The sequence below is a fragment of the Pseudonaja textilis genome, chromosome 3 (genome assembly GCF_049901715.1).
Source record: "Pseudonaja textilis isolate UNSWEBS1 chromosome 3, rPseTex1.2, whole genome shotgun sequence".
NCBI lineage: Eukaryota > Metazoa > Chordata > Lepidosauria > Squamata > Elapidae > Pseudonaja > Pseudonaja textilis.
In genome coordinates, this window is record NC_141992.1 from 94,164,641 (window position 1) to 94,185,207 (window position 20,567).

At 39.3% G+C, this 20,567-nt stretch overlaps 1 long non-coding RNA gene across 1 annotated transcript in view; it reads left to right on the forward strand.

Annotated features, from left to right (window-relative positions):
• Positions 1-1,748: 1,748 nt before the first annotated feature.
• The window catches only part of LOC148126214 (uncharacterized), a 116,095-nt gene continuing 97,276 nt past the window's right edge, over positions 1,749-20,567 (forward strand). The window contains exon 1 of the long non-coding RNA XR_015742993.1: positions 1,749-1,883. This is a non-coding gene — a long non-coding RNA (uncharacterized LOC148126214). The remainder of the gene's footprint in view (positions 1,884-20,567) is intronic.

Consider the following 20,567-nt stretch of genomic DNA (forward strand, 5'->3'; position numbering starts at 1 on the left):
AATGGGAAGGGGGAATAACTCTTGGGGGAAGAACTATGCAATAGCAGCAAAAGAGATAGCCAATTCTCTTTCCTAACAATTTTAAATTAAATGTACTTACCATTTTGTGTAAAGTAGATTAAATTGGTCCATTTGTATGGTCCATTTGCAAGTTAAGGGGGTAATAGTTTCTGAATTTGTAATGTTTTTATTGTTCAGTGCTTTCATTCACTGTTGTTCTATTGCCTTGGAATAAAATGGCTTGCAGAGGATAAATACAGAGAATAACTATGGCATTGAGCTACAAAGTTTCTAAGCAAGAATTTTTCTATACTCCAGGGAGGACTATTAATTGTACAGTTCTGATGCTAAATAGACTTCTGATAAGGTGAGTTCCGGTTTTGCCCCACTTCCTGCCAACCTAGCAATTTGAAAGCATGAAAATGCAAGTAGATAAATGGATACCATTTTAGTGAGAAGGTAACAGCATCTCATATGCTTTGGCATAGAGTCATGATGCCTACATGCCCACAGAAGCATCTTCAGACATTGCTGGCTCCATTGGCTAGGAAACAGAAATGAGCACCACACCTTAGACTCAGACATGACTGGACAGAGGTAACATTTACCTTTTTCTTTTTTAACATTTATTTATTTATCTGAGTCATGCTGCCAACTCCTGAGGTGTCTCAGCTGTTTAAACACAGAATAAAAATTGAGATACTAAAAACAAGAATTATAATCAAGAATTAAAAACATATTTTAAAAGACAGGTTTTAGGGCATTTTTAAAAGCTAGCAAGGAGTTAGGGCTTTTAATTGGACAATACTTTTGAAATAACTGGGACAGCTACTGACAAAGTTAGCACCCCATACTTTTGTTAGAGGAGGTGATACAAACCATATAGGGCCCTTCCAAAACAACCAGTGGAAGAGACTTCTCTTCGATCATCTATGGCTTTGCAAGTAATAACCAGCACATTACCTTTTACATGTTGAAAACAAATTGAAGCAAATTGAAAACATAGATAATAGTTTTGGTTGTTGAGTTTTGTACATGAGCCAAAATTACTCCTTTTTGAGGGCGGGCAGGACTCTGATTGAGATTTATAAGAGCAGCCACCATTGCCATATGACCAACAGTGCTATCCTGTTCAATACAAAAAGTCAGATAGACCTTGTAAGGACATGGAAATCAGTGTCTACTAAATGAAGCCCAGCATGCTTGGATGATTTTCCAGTCACATCTGACTAAATAAAAACAGGTGTTGCCCCAAATGCATGGATACAACTTTCAAGATCTGAATGAAAAAAAGGCAGGGCCACCAACATGTCCAAAGTTTTTTTCTCAATTATTCAATTTTAAGGAGACAGGAAGAAGCAATTTGAGTATTAGCCAGACCTTATTTGAGCAGACAAGTACTTTTACTTTCCAACTTCAAGCTTCACTGATTGTTTCTTGAGTGAGTCTCCTGCCTTCTGTAGGTATTTTGTAGAATATTATATTCTACACTTTTTCACATACCATTTTTCCTCTAAGCTTTTTTTTAAAGCATTCTAAATAAGCATAGGCCAAATATATTTATTCCAAGCATGTATGCACTATGTTCTATGCTTCAAATTACTAGAACTATTCCTATTTATATGTCTAAGTTTAAGGAAAGGGCTTACACAATTAGCATTTCACCTTATTCAGTCTCAAGAACATTGGCAGGCTGGCGATCTTACAGATAAGCCTTTGATCTTCTTTATCCCATCTATTTTCAACTCCAGAATCATCTACATAAGATGCTGTTTCTATTCAGCACTCTTGTTTCCCACATCTTATTTTCAAAAACTTTGATGAATCTGCTTCTAGTCTGACTGAGCACCTCTTAAATAATGACTCCATGGCAAACATCACAGGTAGGCCAACAATATATTGCTTTACATGTCATTTGAGGAAATGAAAAGGTTCAATTTTGGGGGAATCTTTACCAAACTTCACTTTACCCTTCTGAAATGACTTACTGGCTATAATATACCTTTATGGAATATACCTTTATGGAATTAGGCCATTGACTGCATATATGTGCATAATTATGTTTTTACTGTTACGTGACATTTGGACCAATTGACATCTGGTGAAAGAGTGATTAAAATGGTCTTTTCCAAGCACTTTTTGGTAAAACAATTTTTAATGTTTTTGGGGAATAATCTGATTTCTATTACGTGAAACTCTGATTGATTTGTATAAAATAGAGATAGCCCAGGGAAATGTCACAATTATTCTGACTGCCTTCTTTCTCCTATGTCACATCAGCTTTTTTGTATTATTAGGGAGCAGAGAGAAGGAGTATGATAGATGACCAAAAGGGGAAGAAATCTAACAACAAATCAAAGTGAGCACACATTTGGAATTATTAATCACCTGATGTGAACTCACAAAAGCTCCTCCCATTATGTGCTTTTATGAGGGAAATGGGTTCTGGTGTGATGTTATTACTTCCCCCAAACCTCTATAAACAATTGTTTATAGATCCCTCTGAGTTTTTGGAATGCTGTTTAGCTGTGCTTCCCAGTCTAGGGTTGAGAGGATACTGTTTGATCCCTTGCCTTGTCTTTGGTACCCCCAAGCATTCCATCTTCTCCCCTATGCTGTTTAACAGCAAATGAAATCAATGAATCATTTCGAGGTTTGGATTGGGAAACCATGACTATCTGTTGACACCCAATATAATTTCTCCATGCTATCCAACTTCAAGGAAGCAATTGGTAAGTTAATAATGGGTGAGATAAGGAAGAACAAGGTGAAATGAAATCCAGACAAAATGAGGCTATGGGTACCTAGACAGATAGTCTTCCACTTACAAACACAAATGACCCAAAAATTATGTTGTTAAGTGAGACATATGGTAAGTGAGTTTTGCATTATTTTACAACTTTTATAGCCACAACTGTTAAGCGAATCACTGCAGTTGTTAAGATAGTAACATGGTTGTTAAGTGATTCTGGCTTTCCTATTGACTTTGTTTGTCAAAAGGTCACAAAACTGTCCACATGACCACAGAGTACTCTAACCATCATAAATATGAACCAGCTGCCAAGCATCCAAATTTAAATCACATGGCCATGGGGATGTTGTAACAGTCATAAGTGTGAAAAACAGTCATAAGTCACTTTTTTCAGTGCCATTGTAACTTTGAACGGTCGCTAAATGAATTGGTGAAAGTCAAGGACTAAGTACTCTGGGACTGACATGTTTTGGATGAGGTAGCACTTCAGCACACAGGTGTAAAATCAGGGAGTGCTTCTTGATTCTCAACCACATGCCTAATAGTTATATGATTATTAACCATATTGTCTTTCAAGGTAATAGGATCCTACTATTAGGAAGGAAGGGCTTTGCTTCCAAAGCCAATATATTTCTTGAGCTTCCCTCTGAAGATATTTGTGCTGTATGTATAAATTTTCTGTGGATAACATAACATGTTGTCAGTTGACTTTATCAGGAGACTATGCAAAAAAAAAGTCAGAATATGGTTACTGTAACTACCTTGGAAGAAAAAAAACTAGTCCAATTTTTTCCCAGTATGGAAATATAATTATGTGAACTCATGTTTGTTTTAAAAAGTTTTTTTTAAAAAAGCCCACAAAAGCTACAGTAATTCCAGTTGTGCATATATATATATATATATATATAATATATATATGTTATTGTTTTCCTCCAAGATGGTAGCGATGAGTTCATTCATCACCTCAGGTGCTTGTGGCTCTGTGCTTTCAGAGTCTGAAAGCACAGAGCCGAGACAGAAGCCTGAAGATGATGAATGAGACTTCATCAACGTTAGATATTTAATCTACGCGGGAGAAACCCGCAACCAAAGATCCACATATAAATACCCGCGAGAACCTCAGAAACATATATATATATATATATATATATATATATATATATATATATATATATATATATATATAATGTGCATATAATATTAACATAGTTTTGTCTATATTCCTTTTTAATCTGTTTTTTTCCTTACATAATCTTAAATAATATTGCAGACCTCAGTATTAAAGAATCCATTCAACCAAATAAATCATTTATGCAACATTATTAGGATTATTTTAGCTTTCTTTTAAAGAAAAACACCACTACCATTATATTTAAATTAGACAATTTAATTCGGTTAATAATCTTATGATTTTTCCTTAGCACAGATTTTATAGCTATATTCCAGTCATAATATTTTACTCTTTTTCCTTGATGAAAGTTATGCACCAATATATCATACCGCAAAGCTCTAAAAGCTAGCACTAATTATCAATTCATTAAATATTGATGAAATTAAAGCCAATAAAGGTTTGAAAGCAGATATTTGTCAGGTATTAAAAATGCCCGGTAATTAAAATGACAGTGTCTTTATAAATAAGTAAACTAATAAAATGTAACATATGAATTCTTAAGATTAGTTATCAGCAAGAAAATTCTCTTATTTGCACTTCTAAAACCAACTAGTAAGTGTCGAAGGGGTCAAAACTATTGAAAAGCAAAACTTACTAGCTTTATTTCTATCAGGAAATTCATCAAGATCTCTTTATACAACTCTTACATGTTGAGACAACTTCATCCCTTCCATTTCTCTTAAAGGGTGGAACTTATCTGAATTGAATGGAGAGACTTTTCAAGTTGGGGCACACTGAGTGGAAATTAAAATATAAATCAGACTCCCTCCTGCTTTGAAACTATGTATTTACACAAGCACAGCATGAGCTGTGACTCTTTTCTAATCTGACTTCTGGTGATATAGCCCAGAGGGGAGATGGAATGTAGAATACTCCTAAAGATGATTGTCCTTGCCATAATATAACTCTAAAATGCTTGGATGCTATTTCTACAAAAATATTACAATCAGTCCATATCACTCATCAAACAGAATGCCATTCAAGCACCACCTTGGGGGCTTATGTTGCTTTCCAAAGCATGATAATAGGCCCCTTGCCATCCCACACTGATTCAGTTAGAGCCATAACTTCTCCTAAAATGCTGTTTATAAGCACAGTTAAATAAATCAACTATGAGTTTACTTTTTGGGCTTAGTAAGTGCTTTCAATCTAGTTGGAGGGCAGGAAGAGCAGAATGGTAGGGAACTGAACAATTGTAAATCATCTCATTGAATTTGTTAAATAAGAGTCAGACCTGGACATTGAACCAGGGAATTTAAGGTAGAACTACAGTATAGGCTACCCATTCACTACAAAAAAAAAAAAAAACCTTGGCATGATCTGCTTCAAATTTACAAATGCAAAACCTGTTATATCAAGGATATAACTTGTTTTCATGGTCACTTTTATATATGGAAAGCAATCATAAAGGATGCAACTTATTTTCTTAGTCATTTGTATACATGGAAAAACAATCCATCAAAGATATCTTTTTTTTTTCATAGTCATTTTAACGCTATTCCCAGGGCTTGCCTTTTGTGAATTATCTGTAGAGGGTATGTAGGCATATTGAGATAGCATGTCAAGATAGAATTTGCATCTATAAGTTTCAGACTCTCTTTATTCAGCGTGCCTTTCTTATTTGACTGAGCTCTATGATTCTGCCAACTCAGTATAGTCCAACCTGTTCTATTGACTAAACTTTTTATAAAGACTAAAACACACATACTGAAAATTATTCCTTTCCACTCATTTATCAGCATCTGAATTAACCAACAGGTAACCAACAACCAACACTAAATTCTCCAATTATGTATTCATTTGTGGATGTGAAAGAGCCTGTTAAGCACTTCAAGAACATTGTAATTTGCAAGTATTCACTTGTTGCATATCTGTAAAGTAACATTATTAAAATTTCCTGCAATTCAGTGCTACTAATGTGGGCAAATCCACCATGGTAAATGTGTCAATATTGCCAAATCCACATTACTGATTTGGGCTACTCATTTCTGTTATATTAAATATTTACTTTTTCATGTCCTTTTACAGATTTTGTTTAAATCTGTCAATTATGTTTGGATATAATTCCTCATTGTAAAGGTATCTTGAGCAGGAGCTTCTTACAGTAATGAAAACTAATACAAACTAAGCGCAGAAGAAGGAAAGTAAAAAGAATAGCAAAGAAAAGGCAAAGAAAGAAAAAGTAAAAAAAAAAACAAGAAATAAAAGAAAAGAGAAGGAGTGTAATAAAAAAGAAATATAAAGAAATGACTTCCAATCTTCATCATAACATATATAAACAAGTTTGGTAGTTCTTCACCCCTTATAAATTTACAAGCAGATCTACTCTTTTCCCATAACCCATCCCTTATCTATAAGAAAATATCAACTTTTATTTTGGTATCAGCAAGGTTTTAACAAGTTTCATTCTTTAAAAATCAATAAAAAACATTATCCAGGTTAGTATCTTGGTTTATCACTTTCATTTCTCCTTTAATTTTTAAAACTTCAACCAGCTTCAACCAGTGTCCTTATGTATATTCTCTTGGCTTATCACTTGTATTTCCATTTTAAATGTCTCCCCTATCTTGTAATGCATTGTTATAAGGTTCCACTGACTAGGCCAGAGGTGTCAAATTCACATCATCATGGCAGCGTCACATGATGTATTGGAACTTTTTCTACCTTCGCTAAACCGGGTGTGGGTGTGGCCAGTGCATGACACATCCAATCCGCAAGCCATGAGTTTGACAGCCCTGGACTAGGCCAAAGTATAATGTGCAAGATATCAGGTAGATTTCTTAAGGTTCACGGACTAGAACAGCTCTGTAGTATTTTGTCAGCTGGAGGTATTTAATATTTGACTAAATGCACAGAGGGAAAAAAGTATGATAACAATAAGAGCAGGTTAATACTCCTATCAATCAGTAAGCAATCTCTTGTTTCCTAGCAGGCATTGTTGTATTATTAGTTGTGGTTGTTGAAGTTCAACAGGGACATTTCAAGGAACTATTTTTAACATCTTTTCTGTTTCCAAAAATTGCTTTAATTTTCATAATCAGGTCTGAGATATAATTTAATGATAGCCCAAACAGCAATTATCCAGAGTATTGTATTGCATTGCTTTGATTAAATTACTATTATTTACATCACAATAAAAGCCATCAGAAATTAGATAAAACAGATAAAACAAGAAAAGCAAAGAGGATGAAAGGAAAGTGGCAATAATAACATTAGTGGTAATAATGGTAACAATAAAGACCAGCAAAGAGATTCATAAGCTAGCATGGGACCCTTTGAGCCAGATTCCATGTGTTCTGATTGCATTTGGCTATGGCACAACATTTTGCATCATTCAAAATTTCTTAGCAAGAAAAGCACAATTTCTAGCAGTGTGTAAACAAAGAAAAGACAAATGGACAGAAGGATTGTATGCAATGTTCTCTTGGTTCCAGTGCTTTGTCCGTAACAGGCTAGTGCTAGTAAGAAATAAATAGAAACTAAATAAAAGGTTAAAGAAAACAGGTGTGAAAGGGAAGAAACCTTGCAGGGGGAAAAGTTGGATTCCCATAACACAACTTTTTGAACATGGATCGCCACCTAGGTGAATATTTTACAATTAGGCTACTGCAGTTCTACAGGAAGCAATATTTTTTAAAGAAAACTTTGGAAGAGATGCTAATTCCCAAGCAAAAACTAGCTGAATTAAGTAGTGTCTCTAAAACATGATATATATTTATGGTACATTGGTATATATTTATGTCATAAATATGCTACAAGCTACAGTATATAATAGAAAGACAGTCTTGAGTAATTGAAAGTCCACTTTGTGGCACAGGAAAAGGCACATGGCAACAAAGTGTCTATAGAAGCAGGGGTGGAATTCAAATTTCTTAACCGGTTCTGTGGGCGTGGCTTAATTTGTCGGTGTGGCTTGATGGCTGGGCATGGCTTGGTGGTCACATGACTGGCTTGGCATGGCTTGGTGATCATGTGACTGTGTGGGTGTGACCAACTCAATGTCACTCATGTCAAGGGATGCCTCACCTGGCCCCTCCCTTCCCAGCCATTCCTTGTCACACCCAACCTCAACTTTATAGTTTTCTAAAAATGTTGTTCATCATTTTTTGACTTTATTATCTACATACTATAGATATACTTTCATGGACCACTGAAAGGAGGAAATGGTTCACATGCTTTGCTCAAGAGTGTGATAGGCCACAGGCTTTTAAGGGGCTGCCAGAAAGATGTATTTTCAATGTATTTTCCAAAGCACCAGAAGGCAAACAAGAAGCAATGGATGGCAACTGAACAAAGAGAGAAGCAAGCTAAGACTAAGAAGAAACTTCCTGACAGTGAGAACAATTAACCAGTGGAACTGCTTGCCACCAGAAGTTCTGGGTGCTCCAACACTGGGGTTTTTTAAGAAAAGACTGGTCAGCCATTTCTCTGAAATGGTATCCTCTCAAGGTCCCTTCTAAGTGTTATTCTGTTGTTCTGACACCTTTCCCAGGACCTTTACTCAGAGTTTGGTACCCTCAGTTTTCCTGCCTGAGCAGGAGGTTGGACTAGAAGATCTCCAAGGTACCTTTCAACTCTGTTAAACACACATGTATTTATGCTCTGTACTATAGACATTGAATGTATGTATTGTAAACCCTGAAAAATACCTGGGCAAAAGAAAGGCAGTAAAATTACTCTAGGTGTAGGGACAGTGTAAAATATTAATATATGATAAATAATGAAACAATTAAAAATAATAGTACAGAGGTTTCTCTCCCACCCCCTTTCCTTCCTATTCTTTCTTTCTTTCTTTCTTTCTTTCTTTCTTTCTTTCTTTCTTTCTTTCTTTCTTTCTTTCTTTTTCTTTCTTTCTTTCATTCTTTCTTTCTCTCTTTCTTTCTCTCCCTTCCTCTTTCTTTCTTGCTCTCTCTCTCTCTCTCTCTCTCTCTGTCTCTCTCTCTCTCTCTCTCTCTCTCTCTCTCTCTCTCTCTCTCTCTCTCTCTCTCTCACACACACACACACACACACACCCTTCTAACCCTGATATTCTATGATTTTGTAAGGATCTCCTGCTGCAACAGAAGGTTGGATTAGAAGATGACCTTCAAGATCCCTTCAAGCCCTAGATTGCTATGCTGTTTCAGAGTCTTCTGAAGCTAGGGTTTGTGTCCTTCCTTCCTCTCCTTTTTTTCTCTCTCCCTTCCCTCCCTCCATGTATCTGTCCATTCATATATCTCATTCACTTTCTTTTCCCTCCTTCTCTTTCTTTCTTTTTCTTTCTTTGTCCCCTCTTTCCATCTCTCTTTCTTTGTCTATCCCTTTTCTTCCTTTCACTTCCTTTCTCTTTTTCTTTCTTTCTCTTTTCTCTTCTCTCTTCCTCCCCCACTCTATGGCTCTCTTCTCCCATCTCTCTCTCTCTCTCTCTGTCCCTCTCTCTGTGTGTCTCTCTGTCTCTCTCTCTCAAAGCCAACTGGGCCAAGCCAGCAAGCTTTCCTTGGCGCTCTTTGCTACTTCTTTCATTTCTTCTTTTTGGAATCCAGACTGGCTGAAAAATGATCATCAGCTGCGGTGAAAGCGTCCCTTCGGGTGACACTCCTCCTCCTCCTCCTCCTCTCATGACCAGTGGCTGTGGTGGAGCCGGGGAGGTGTGCGCACATGCAGGGAGACCCTCCTCAAGCAAGCACCCACCCTCGCTGTGCCTGGTTTTGCTAGGCTTTGGCACCCCCCCGCCCCACCACAGCTGCAGGCCACGAGAGGAGGAGGAGGAGGGGAAGGGGAGGAGGAGGAGAAGGGTCGCCTGAAGGGATGCGTCTAACGCGGCTGGTGATCATTGTTCAGCCAGTCTGGATTCCAAAATGAAGAAATGAAAGAAGTAGCAAAGAGCGCCAAGCAAAGCTTGCTGGCTTGGCCCAGCCAAGGCTTTGAGGAAGAGAGAGAGAGGTGGCAGTGCATCCTGGAACTGCACCAGTGGTGGGGAATTTCCTTGGGAAGCTTCAGTGGCAGCCTTTGCTGCAAAAGGCGAGCAGTGTGGGGGAAGGTGAGTGGTGGTGGCTTATCCCAGAACCTCCCTGGTGGCAGGGAGTTTTCTTGGGCAGCTTCGGCGGTAACAGCAGCATCAGGGCAACAATGGCGGGGTGGTTCCCTGAGGAGGCATTCCCCCAGCAGGATCCAGACACGGCAGCACCAGCAGGAGAAGGAGAACATTCTCTTCTCTCCCAGCCAGCATGGCCAAATTGACAGCCAGACGGGCTGGCTCATTTTGCTTTGCCTATTTATCCCTTACCCAGGTCAAGCTCACCTCCCAGAAGGGTTGTCTCGCAAGCCGCCTCCTGCTCTCTGCTTAGCTGCCATAGCTGTCGCCACCATGCTGCCAGCTCCCCATGATGGACTGAGATCACCCAAGCCTGTCAGGAGGCTCCGGCAGGAATTGGCAGCGAGCAAGAAGGGTGAGAGAGCTCAAAGAGGCTGGCTTCACTCCAGGCTGGTGCGGACTCGGCTGAGTGGGATGGGGCTGAGGAGCCAAAGGCAACAACAGTGGAGAGGCTTGTGAGTCATGTCAGCTCTGGGCTCTTCCTCTCACCTGCTTTTGCTGTGGAAGTGAGGGAGCCTCTCCTGAGAGTGAAAAGCTTGCAAGCCTCCTATCGGAAACAGCTCCCGGCAGCAGAGTGAAGTAGGATTCAACTGGACCGCTTCTTTGCTGCACAGGAGCCATTCCAAAGGGAGGGGGACTCGCAAGCTTTTTGCTCTTGGAAGAGGCTCCCTCGCTCTCCCAGCTGGAGCAGCAGGTGAGTTAAGCAGCTGCTGACCTGGCTGGATCCAACAGGAGCCTCTCCACGTGTTCCCCAGTGGAAGACAAGTGGTGATGGCGGAGGAAAGGTGACCAGCAGTGGTGGCAAAATGCAAGTGGGAGGGAAGGGGTGAAACAAAAGGCAAGTAGTGGTGGAAAGACAACTGGGGCTTGCAGGGAGATCATCAGGGCCACAGCGAAAAGGAGGCAGCAATGGATGACCTGGCGGGCTGGCCAAAGCAGGCTGCAGTCTGTCACACATGCACGCAATGTTGCGTATGCACAATAGGGACTGATTGGGCAGGGAGCGGAGAAGCGGATGGAAAGGCCTGAGGCTCAATTTAGCAGTTCCCCAAACTACCGGTAATGGTAACCGGCTCTATAGAACCAGGCCAAATCAGTAGAATCCTATCCCTAGATAGAAGGCTTCCTTTTTAAAAAATAGTGAGCTAATACACTTGCATATATTTGAGATTTCATTTTCGTAGATGGATAAAGGCATAAGGAATGGGCCAAAGGATTTAAGTGGGAAAATAACGAGTGTGTTTAATTGACTAGAGCTAAAATCAATTGAGCTTAAAAGTGGTTTGCTTTAGCTACACCTTGTCTCACATTCATTAAAGGCATTATTTGGGGGAACTGAAGAGCTTGGTTACTGTAGGACAGTTATCATGCATAGATGTACTTCCCAACTTCTTCCCTTGAGGATCGTTGCACATCTGCCAGGTAGTAGATGATTTGCAAATCATTATAATTTCCAGTTCTGCTCATGACATGTGTAAATTAACTTAGAAATTACATGCTTAGTACTTTACCTCTTATCCCCATTAACATTTTCTTTAAAAAAAAAATCTTTCTGCAATATGCTACCCCAACTTGTTTTTTTTTTCTGTTTTATGCATTCCTTTACAAACTAAGAGTTTCCTTCTGTTAATCTAATTTGGGTGTGGGATGAGGGTCAAACACATGGACTTAACTTCCCAGTGCTGTCTTTAGAGAGTGTTTTTAGAACTTCCCAGGTTAACCTTGAGATTTACAACTAAGTATTTATCAGGCCCAAGCCTGCTTACTTTATTTATGAATAGCCAAAATCAAATTGATAGACTAAAGCTTTAGAAGTCTATTTATTAATGAATGAGACATTTTGGAACTCCCACATTTTATCTTAAACACATGCACGCACATCTGAGATAGATTTGTCTGTCTAATTCATTATATCACAATTAAGTCTGTTAAGTAATTGTGATGACAGATCCTACAAATTAGCTCATCAGTTAGCAAAGTAGTAAATAAATGGACTGGGAAATACAAATTAAAAAGATGTGCCACAAAAGTATTAACCTTCTGAATTTTTATGGAGCGATTGAAATACCCTTTCCAAATTAAATGGGCAAAAACCTGTCTCTAAATAATATCTGCCAGCCAAAACTGAGGCCTTTATAAAAGCATGCAACCTGGCCTGCACCAGGTTATAAAAGCATGCTATTCTTCAGTGGTTTTGTACAAGAATTTACTTCCAATTCTAAAGAAGATGATGTATATTTTACAAGAGCCACTACAGGAAGATGCTCCTTTTCATTTGCCTGTCACAGCTACCATAGGTCAATGGCAACATGTAGGTTAGGCTAGTGGATTATGAGAAAATTAATCCATAGCAATAACACTTAAGCTTATAACACTAACAATTGCAATAGCACTTATGCTTACATATCACTTTATAGTGCTTTTAGAGCCCTCTCTAAGTGGTTTAGAGAAGGGGTGTCAAACTTGCATCACCACAGTGTCATCACATGATATATTGTGTCTCTTTTCCCCTTCTCTAAACCCGGCAAGAGCATAGCCAGCGTGTGACGCATCTGGCTCATAGACCATGAGTTTGACACCCCTGGTTTAGAGAGTCAGCATATTGCCCCTAACAATCTGGGTCCTCATTTTACTGAACTTGGCAGGATAGAAGACTGAGTTGACCTTAGGCCGGTCAGGATCCAATTCCTGGCAGTCAGCAGAGTTAGCCTGAAATACTGCAATCTAACCACTGTGCCATCACAGCTCTCAATAAACAGGAGGAATGCATTGTCTTCTTTTTGTAAATGGCTGAGATATATGTTGAGAAATAGGTGGGATTCATCTGTGTGACCCCCATTCACGGAAGTGTGATGTGTAATGTTAGCTCATGTGTATTTAAATTTTGAAGGATCTTTGGGCAAGTAGCCCTCCACAACCTTTCTTATTTAATTAATCACATCTTTGTCTTGCAATTGTTACCATTTTGCATTCACTTCTTTCCCTCTCCAGGGTCTAGTCTAGTCATCAATCAGCAGGAGATAATTAGAAGAGCAAAACAACAGATACTAGCCGAAGAAGCAAGCTGCTCCAGGGGTAACTCATTGAATCTGATACTCCAGAGATGGAGGTTGAAAAACACTTTGAACAGTACTGAAAAATAAATACTAAAAATAAATCAATTCCTATAAAATAATAAAATGCCCAAACTGTTTCCCATTGGCATAAACCTTCTTTAGAGACAACATGCTTCTCTCTTGTTATGCAACAAAGTTTATCTTTTTCTGTATCATTTGATTTCATATCATTGATCTCTAGCCCTTGTTCCTTAACCCAGTAGCTTCTAGTGTTAGATTGCAACTCCCAAACTTTGCCATGCTTAGGTTGAGAAAAACAATCTATTCTGTCATATGGGTTTTCACACTAACATGTATTCAGGTATCATTAATATTATAACAGCATGAATACCAAATGTATTTATCATGATCTTATAATTAAGGACATTACACACATAGGGAAAAAAGCCTGATTCAAATGACAACATACTACAAACAATTTGTAAAAATAAAATAAAATAAGCAGTCTCTAAACTAAATAACTCAGGTCATTAAAATAATATATTTTAGAGACTTCCGGTTTGAAGTCTCTTCGGCGATAGACTGAAATCCGCAATCGTGCGCAGTTTCAGTCTGAGCTTGCCGCTGGAGTGCCCTGAGTCGGCTGGTTTCGGGGCTAAGCCACCCCATAGAGGTGGTGAAGAGGGGGGAGACCACCAGCAGGGTTGAGGAGAGCCGCATCTCTCCTCCTCAGCTGGCCATTACTCTCCTTCCTGAAGGCGGTTGCAGCAGTGGTCAGTAATAAGATATGGACTAGAACAGGCTTGTCCAACCCGCGGCCCACGGGCCGCATGCGGCCCAGGTCGCCTCGTAATGCGGCCCAGTGCCTACCCCAACCATCGTGCCACAGCCAGCGAGAAGGAGGAGGAGAGGCAGGCACGAGGCGGGGCGAGGCGAGCGCCAGGCCAAGCAGCAAGAGAAAAGGCGGGGGCCGTCAGGCGCCACCTCCTGCTGTTACCGCCGCCGCTTCTGCCCCTGCCACCGCTGCTGCTTCTGCCCGCCGCCACGCTGTTGCCCCCGCCGCCGCCACTTCTGCCCGCCCGCCACCCCCGCCGCTTCTGCCCGCCCGCTTCTGCCCCGCCGCCACCCCCTGCCGCTTCTGCCCTGCCACTGCTGCTGCTTCTGCCCCCACCGCTGCTGCTGCCCCGCCGCCCGCCCTTCTTCTCCGCTGCCACCCACCGCTTCTGCTCCGCCGCCACCGCTTCTTCTCCCACCACCGCTGCTGCTTCTGCCCGGCCGCCGCTGCCCCCGTGGCGGGGGAAGGCGGCGGCGAGTGGTGGTGGCGGGGCAGAAGCGAGGGCAGAAGCAGCAGCGGTGGCAGGGGAAGCGGCGGGGTGGAGGAGGAAGAAAGTGGCAGCAGCGGGCAGCAGCAGCGGTGGGGGCAGAAGAACAACTGATGGCAGGGCAGAGCGAGCGGGGGTGGTGGCGGGGGCAGAAGCGGCGGGGTGGCGGCGGGGCAGAAGCGGTGGGGCAAGCAGGGGTGGCGGCGGGCAGGCGGTGGTGGTGGCAGAAGCGGTGGCAGGGGCAGCGGCGTCGGGGCAGAAGCAGCAGCGGTGGTGGGGCAGAAGCGGGCGGGGGCAGTGGCGGGGGGGCAGAAGTGGTGGCGGTGGCAGAAGCGGTGGCGCGTCGGGGGCAGAAGCAGCAGCGGTGGTGGGGCAGAGCGGCGGGGGCAGTGGCGGCGGGGGCAGAAGCAGCAGCGGCGGCGGGGGCAGAAGCGGTGGCGGCGGTGGGGGCAGAAGCCTTCCCCTGCCGCTGCTTCTGCCCCCGCCACTGCTGCTGCTGCTTCTGCCTTCCAGTCCTGCCTCATCCAGCCGGGCTATTTGCAGGAGGAGAGGTAGGCGTGAGGTAGGCGAGCTTTCTCCCCACCTCCCCCCCCCCGCAAAATTTGGCTGGAAAATAAACTGTGATAAAAAAACTGTGATAAAAAACCCGTGATAAAAAATAAATAATTTTTAATAAATAATTAATAATAAATAATAAAAACATCTCACTAACTTTATTTCCAAATAAATTTAATATGTTAACTATGTTTTCTATGTTTTTTTGGGATGATCGGGTATCTTTACTGTTATTTTATTTTATGTGTGGCCCAAACCAAATTTTCATCTTCTAATGTGGCCCAGGGAAGGTGAAAGGTTGGACACCCCTGGACTAGAATATAAAAATGAGCATGAACCTGAATTTGTGTCTGTACGAAGAAATGTAACCCGGGATTATGCTACTTTCAAAAAAGATGTTTTATTTGTTTGTTTGTTTTCTCTTTGTGAAAACTCAAATAAAGTTTACAAAATAATAATAATAATAATAATAATAATAATAATAATAATAATAATAATAATATATTTTAAATGTTACTTATTAATTTGAAAGCACAGGTGCTGGTTCTATTATTTTAAACTTTAATGGTTTCACAGAGACCCAGGAAAAAGAAATATTTTAATAACTTGTTAAACTTTAAGAGATTTCACTCCAAAAATAAGTCTGGTGGAAACTGCCTAGTCTAATATTACTTATCTAAAAGGTTGACCTAGCTTTATTATAAATTTAAAAAAATAGGCTTCTTTTTAGTCACAGCCTGGTTGAACTGGAAAAAGGGATGAAACAAACTACCATGATTAACATCTGTAGAGATTTTCAGTCATCCAGGTCATAGCTGTCTCAAAGGTGTTTTTTTTTTTTTTCAAAAGGCAACTGGACTGATGATCTGATGAAGCTTCTTGGATGAGAAGCAAAATGTTTTCTTTTTTCTCAAGGAAAAAAAAATAGTCCAACTGCCCTTTGAAGAAGAAAGCACCTTTAAGACCGTCATGATTAGTGAGAATTCACAGGGATACAGAAATTGATATAATCATGCTGATCATATGACACGAAATGATCAATTGAATTTTGCACTTCTTTTTTTAGCAGCAGTGAAGCTCTATGTTTCAGATCAAATTACCACTGAATGTGATGATAGTCATGCTGTTTATTCCAAGACATTACTTACCAGCCCTGAAAATGCCTTGAAGGCAATACAGAAGGTTTACGGATCCCTTGTTCCATAGAAATGGTCAGCAGTTTATGAGAAATGGTTCTGCACATTCTCACCATCAATCCTTTTATAAACATCATTAACCAAGAATTAACAGAAGTTTTTTTAAAAAAAACTGGCATTGTTTTTATAAGATTATGATAAGTCTAGGCATATGCATACCATGTGACCTACTATATTCTTCTCAGTTTTGACAGGGATATATAAGAAAAGTTTATAACTCTCAAATCCCTTTGGACTAATTTTATGGCTTTATTTATCAATGTTTCCTTCTCTTTTATGCTACCATGTTAAAGTTTATATAATACAAATTGCTAATTTTAACCTCTTTTGTTGCACATGAATTGCCCAAGCAAGCATCTTAACATTCTCTGTTTTTAATATTATTTTTAGGCAAAAGTCTTCATTTGTATTTCTTCACCGTATTTACAATTTCACTTTGGATTTTTGCATATTGATTTTCCTGGGGTGATTAATGGCTGTAATACATTTTTCAACATTTTTCAAATATTTGTTTCACAGTATCTCTATAAAAAATTGTGTTTTGAGCCTCCAAAAAGGGGAGAGAGAGAAGCATATACAATTGCAAAAACAAATGTGTAATGCAAACAAGGTGATTTATACATACACCAAGATTCATACAGAAAACAAAATTGAGCAACCTCTGCCTTTGTTTATACTTCTGCATTCTAATATCAGTAAAGAAGATTTTAAAAAATCAATGTAAAAGATAAGTGATTTTATATCAATCTATTTTTTTTTTAAAGATTCCCAGATGTTCCTTTGATAAATCTGTTATCTTCATATTTAACTGTTTACCTTTTGGCGTCTTGCACTGTAAAACTATTATGGCCAAATTTGCATGTAGGAAAAGGAAGGAGAGAACAATACAGGTAAGAAACTGGACACGGAACTGGGAGACCTAGGTGTTGGTCTTCCCTTAGGCATAGATGGTGGCTGGATGACATGAACAAGATCTTGCAAGTCTGGAGGTACAAACTTCCTGTCACCACTTTTTAACCCTCTAATCAATTAGGGCAGGTCTATCCTACATTTCTATGGCCACTGAGTCCTTGGGGACTCCTCCCTCTCTTCTCTGTTTCCTAAGCAGCATCTTTTCTCTGCATTTTCTGAGGTCAGCCACCAGTGGTGGAATTCAAATTTTTTTACTACCAGTTATGTGGGCATGGCTTGGTGGGTGTGGCAGGGGAAGGATACTGTAAAATCTCCAGTCAGAGGTAGTATTTGCCGGTTCTCTGAACTACTCAAAATTTCTGCTACCGGTTCTCCAGAACTGGTCAGAACCTGCTGAATACCACTTCTGTCAGCCACACATTCCATTATAGGTGGTAAGAAGATCCAGCATTATTATTACTTTCTCTTTTCTTTAGAAAGAGATGGCAAGATAATTGTACTTTCAGATTTGCAAGTTTGTATTAATCTAACATTGCAATAAAGTAGAATTAATTTATTTAGGCATGTTTCCTCTCTGGTCTACCTAATAAAGTCTGATGTTCTGTGATTCATAGAAGTGGCTAATACAGCCACTTCTAAAGATAGTGTGCAATCCATGACTAGATTCCAATTACTATTAGATATTAGAACAGGAAAACATTTTTTTCCTGAATTCAATTTTTTTTTTTTTTGGTACTGTATTGTTGACTAAACTCATGTGACTCTTCCTGAATCAAACTGCACTTCTCCAGTAATCGAGATTTGGTGCCTGGTTGTAAAGATATATACCGAGACATAATAATAATTACAGAAATCTGTACTTTGTGAGGAAAAATAATAATGAAAAGTACAGCATCACCTTAAATGATATAATAATAGATTGCAAAATCAATCCTAAAGCAGTTTCTACCTGTTCTTATTTGGAATGATCTAAAACAAAATAAGGGTTGAAATTTCTCCAAGCTACAGCAATTTAATTGGTTTTGTAATTTAACAACCCTTGTTGTTGAAATATGACAAAAAAGTACTCTACATTTGACTAAAAATTGATATAATAATTGGAAAAGTAACTTCAGGTATGGAGCTTTGGACTGTGGGAAAAGATTTTTGATGGTGTCGTGTTTAGAAATAAAAAATATATCTTTAAAATGTACTATATATAAATAGAATATTTATATATTAACTAACTTGATTCAGGTATATTTTATGAGAGGAATCAGAATGTCACATAAAAATATTGTTGGCAGCCATCATGCTACTTTTCCCAGGACTTATACTGTATCAATTAAAATGATGCCAAAGGCATATATATTTGCCCTTGAGGTAATGTTTAATTTAAGCACTTACATACAGGGGTGGGATTCTACCTGTTCACACCTATTCTCTAGAACCGGTTGTTAGAAGAAATTACTGGCCTAATCCTGTAAGGAAGGCAGGAAGGAAACATTCTGGTGTTGCTTACAGAAACTGCCTCTCTGTTAATCCTTATTACATTCTCGGCAGGACTAGACTTCCTGTCTCAGGAACTTCTCTGGAATATTTTCCCCTCCTTTGCTCATACTTTGCTTGTGTGTAGTGACTATTCAAAGTTACAATGAAAAAAATGACTTATGACCATTTTTCACACTTAGAATTGTTGCGGCATCCCCACAGTCATGAGAGGCCAGGCGAGGAGATGCATGCCTCAATGTGAGTGATATTGAGTTGGCCACACCCAGCCAATAACATGACCACCAAGCCACGTCCACTTGGTCACATGACCACCAAGTCACACCCACCAACTAAGCCATGCCCACAGAACCGGTTGTTAAAAAATTTGAATCCCACCCCTGCTTACATATCAAAGTATTCTCAAATGGCTATTCAAAACAGCACAGCTTCTGCAGAATGAAAGAGCTTACTAAACTTCCAGACAAATTAATGTCACTGTTCTTCATTTTATACATGAGTTAAAGTGATTCAGAACCACAAATCGTAAATAAATTAAAACAGTGATGTCAAAATGTTTTACTAAATTATTGAAGAGTGAAAGAGAGTTTTCAAATGCTACAAAAGCCAATGCATTTCTTAATGCAATTACACATTTCACTGCATTTCCATTCTGTTTACTAACCAGATGATCTTTTGACAGACACAGTTCAGCAAAACACCTTATTTTTATGCTGCTCCTTAGAGTAGAAAGGATACTTCAAGCATACCTTACAGCAATTGTGCTGTGACTTGCATATTTGTAACATTTGATTAAAATGAACAGAAATGGCTTTAAAAAGTTTTGAACATTTAAAATTACAGATTGTCAGCTGGATTTCTATGCTTAATGCTGTTTGTGGCAGGGTGGCTAATGTTATAAAGGATTAGAGAAGCAAAACAGATATTTCACAAATACCTCCAGTATGAATTTTTGCATCTGAGCACAGGTAAATTAAAAGAAAAAGACATGGAAGACTGACCTTCCTTCCTTCCTTCCTTCCTTCCTTCCTTCCTTCCTTCCTTCCTTCCTTCCTTCCTTCCTTCCTTCCTTCCTTCCATCCTTCATTCCTTCCTTCCTTCCTTCCTTGAATCTTTCTTTCTTTCTTTCTTTCTTTCTTTCTTTCTTTCTTTCTTTCTTTCTTTCTTTCTTTCTTTCTTTCTTTCTTTCTTTCTTTCTTTCTTTCTTTCTTTCTTTCTTTCTTTCTTTCTTTCTTTCTTTCTTTCTTTCTTTCTTTCTTTCTTTCTTTCTTTCTTGAAGCTTATTGAAGCTTATTTTTCTGACATTAAACTCAGATGTTACAAGCATTAAATAGCAAAATAACACTGAAATAATAAATCTTTTAGGCAACACAATAGTGGGATCACAGCCAAAGAAAATACTTGACAAAAAATAACAGGCTGCATATTTGCCTCGAAGATTCCGCACAGTTAACCATGAAAGTAGACTATAACAGAGTTCATGTATCATAATAAGCTATGGTATGCTATAACACTTATGTTAAGCCACAATTACTGGCATCATATTTTTCATTTAGCCAAACCTAACCAAATCCCATTGATGGACTAGGACAGACATGTCCAAATTGAGTCTCCAGTTCTACTGAAACACCATTAAATGCTTCCCTGAGTTATAATGAGAGAGGGAGGGAGGGAGAGAGAAAGGGGGGGAGAGGAAGAGGAAAAGGAAGAGGGAGAGAGAATTGCAATTATATTGCAGTGGAGACATTCCACAAGAATGTATTTTGTGTATATAAATTAAGAGTACAAGAAACTCTGTTATATGTGGAGACTGGATTCTAAATTCTCATTAAATGGTATTTTATCTTCCATTGCCTGATCCAGCATACTTTCTTAGCAGTTATATTCTTGAACTTAAAATAGAAATTAGGCTTTTGAGCCTTTTAAACATTTTATACATAGCCGATAGAAAAACTCCTGTTATAGTCAAACTTAGTTTTGCAACTACACATTTATAAAGTCATTTAATTTCTACTTGATATTTCCATTCCCCCATGAACAGA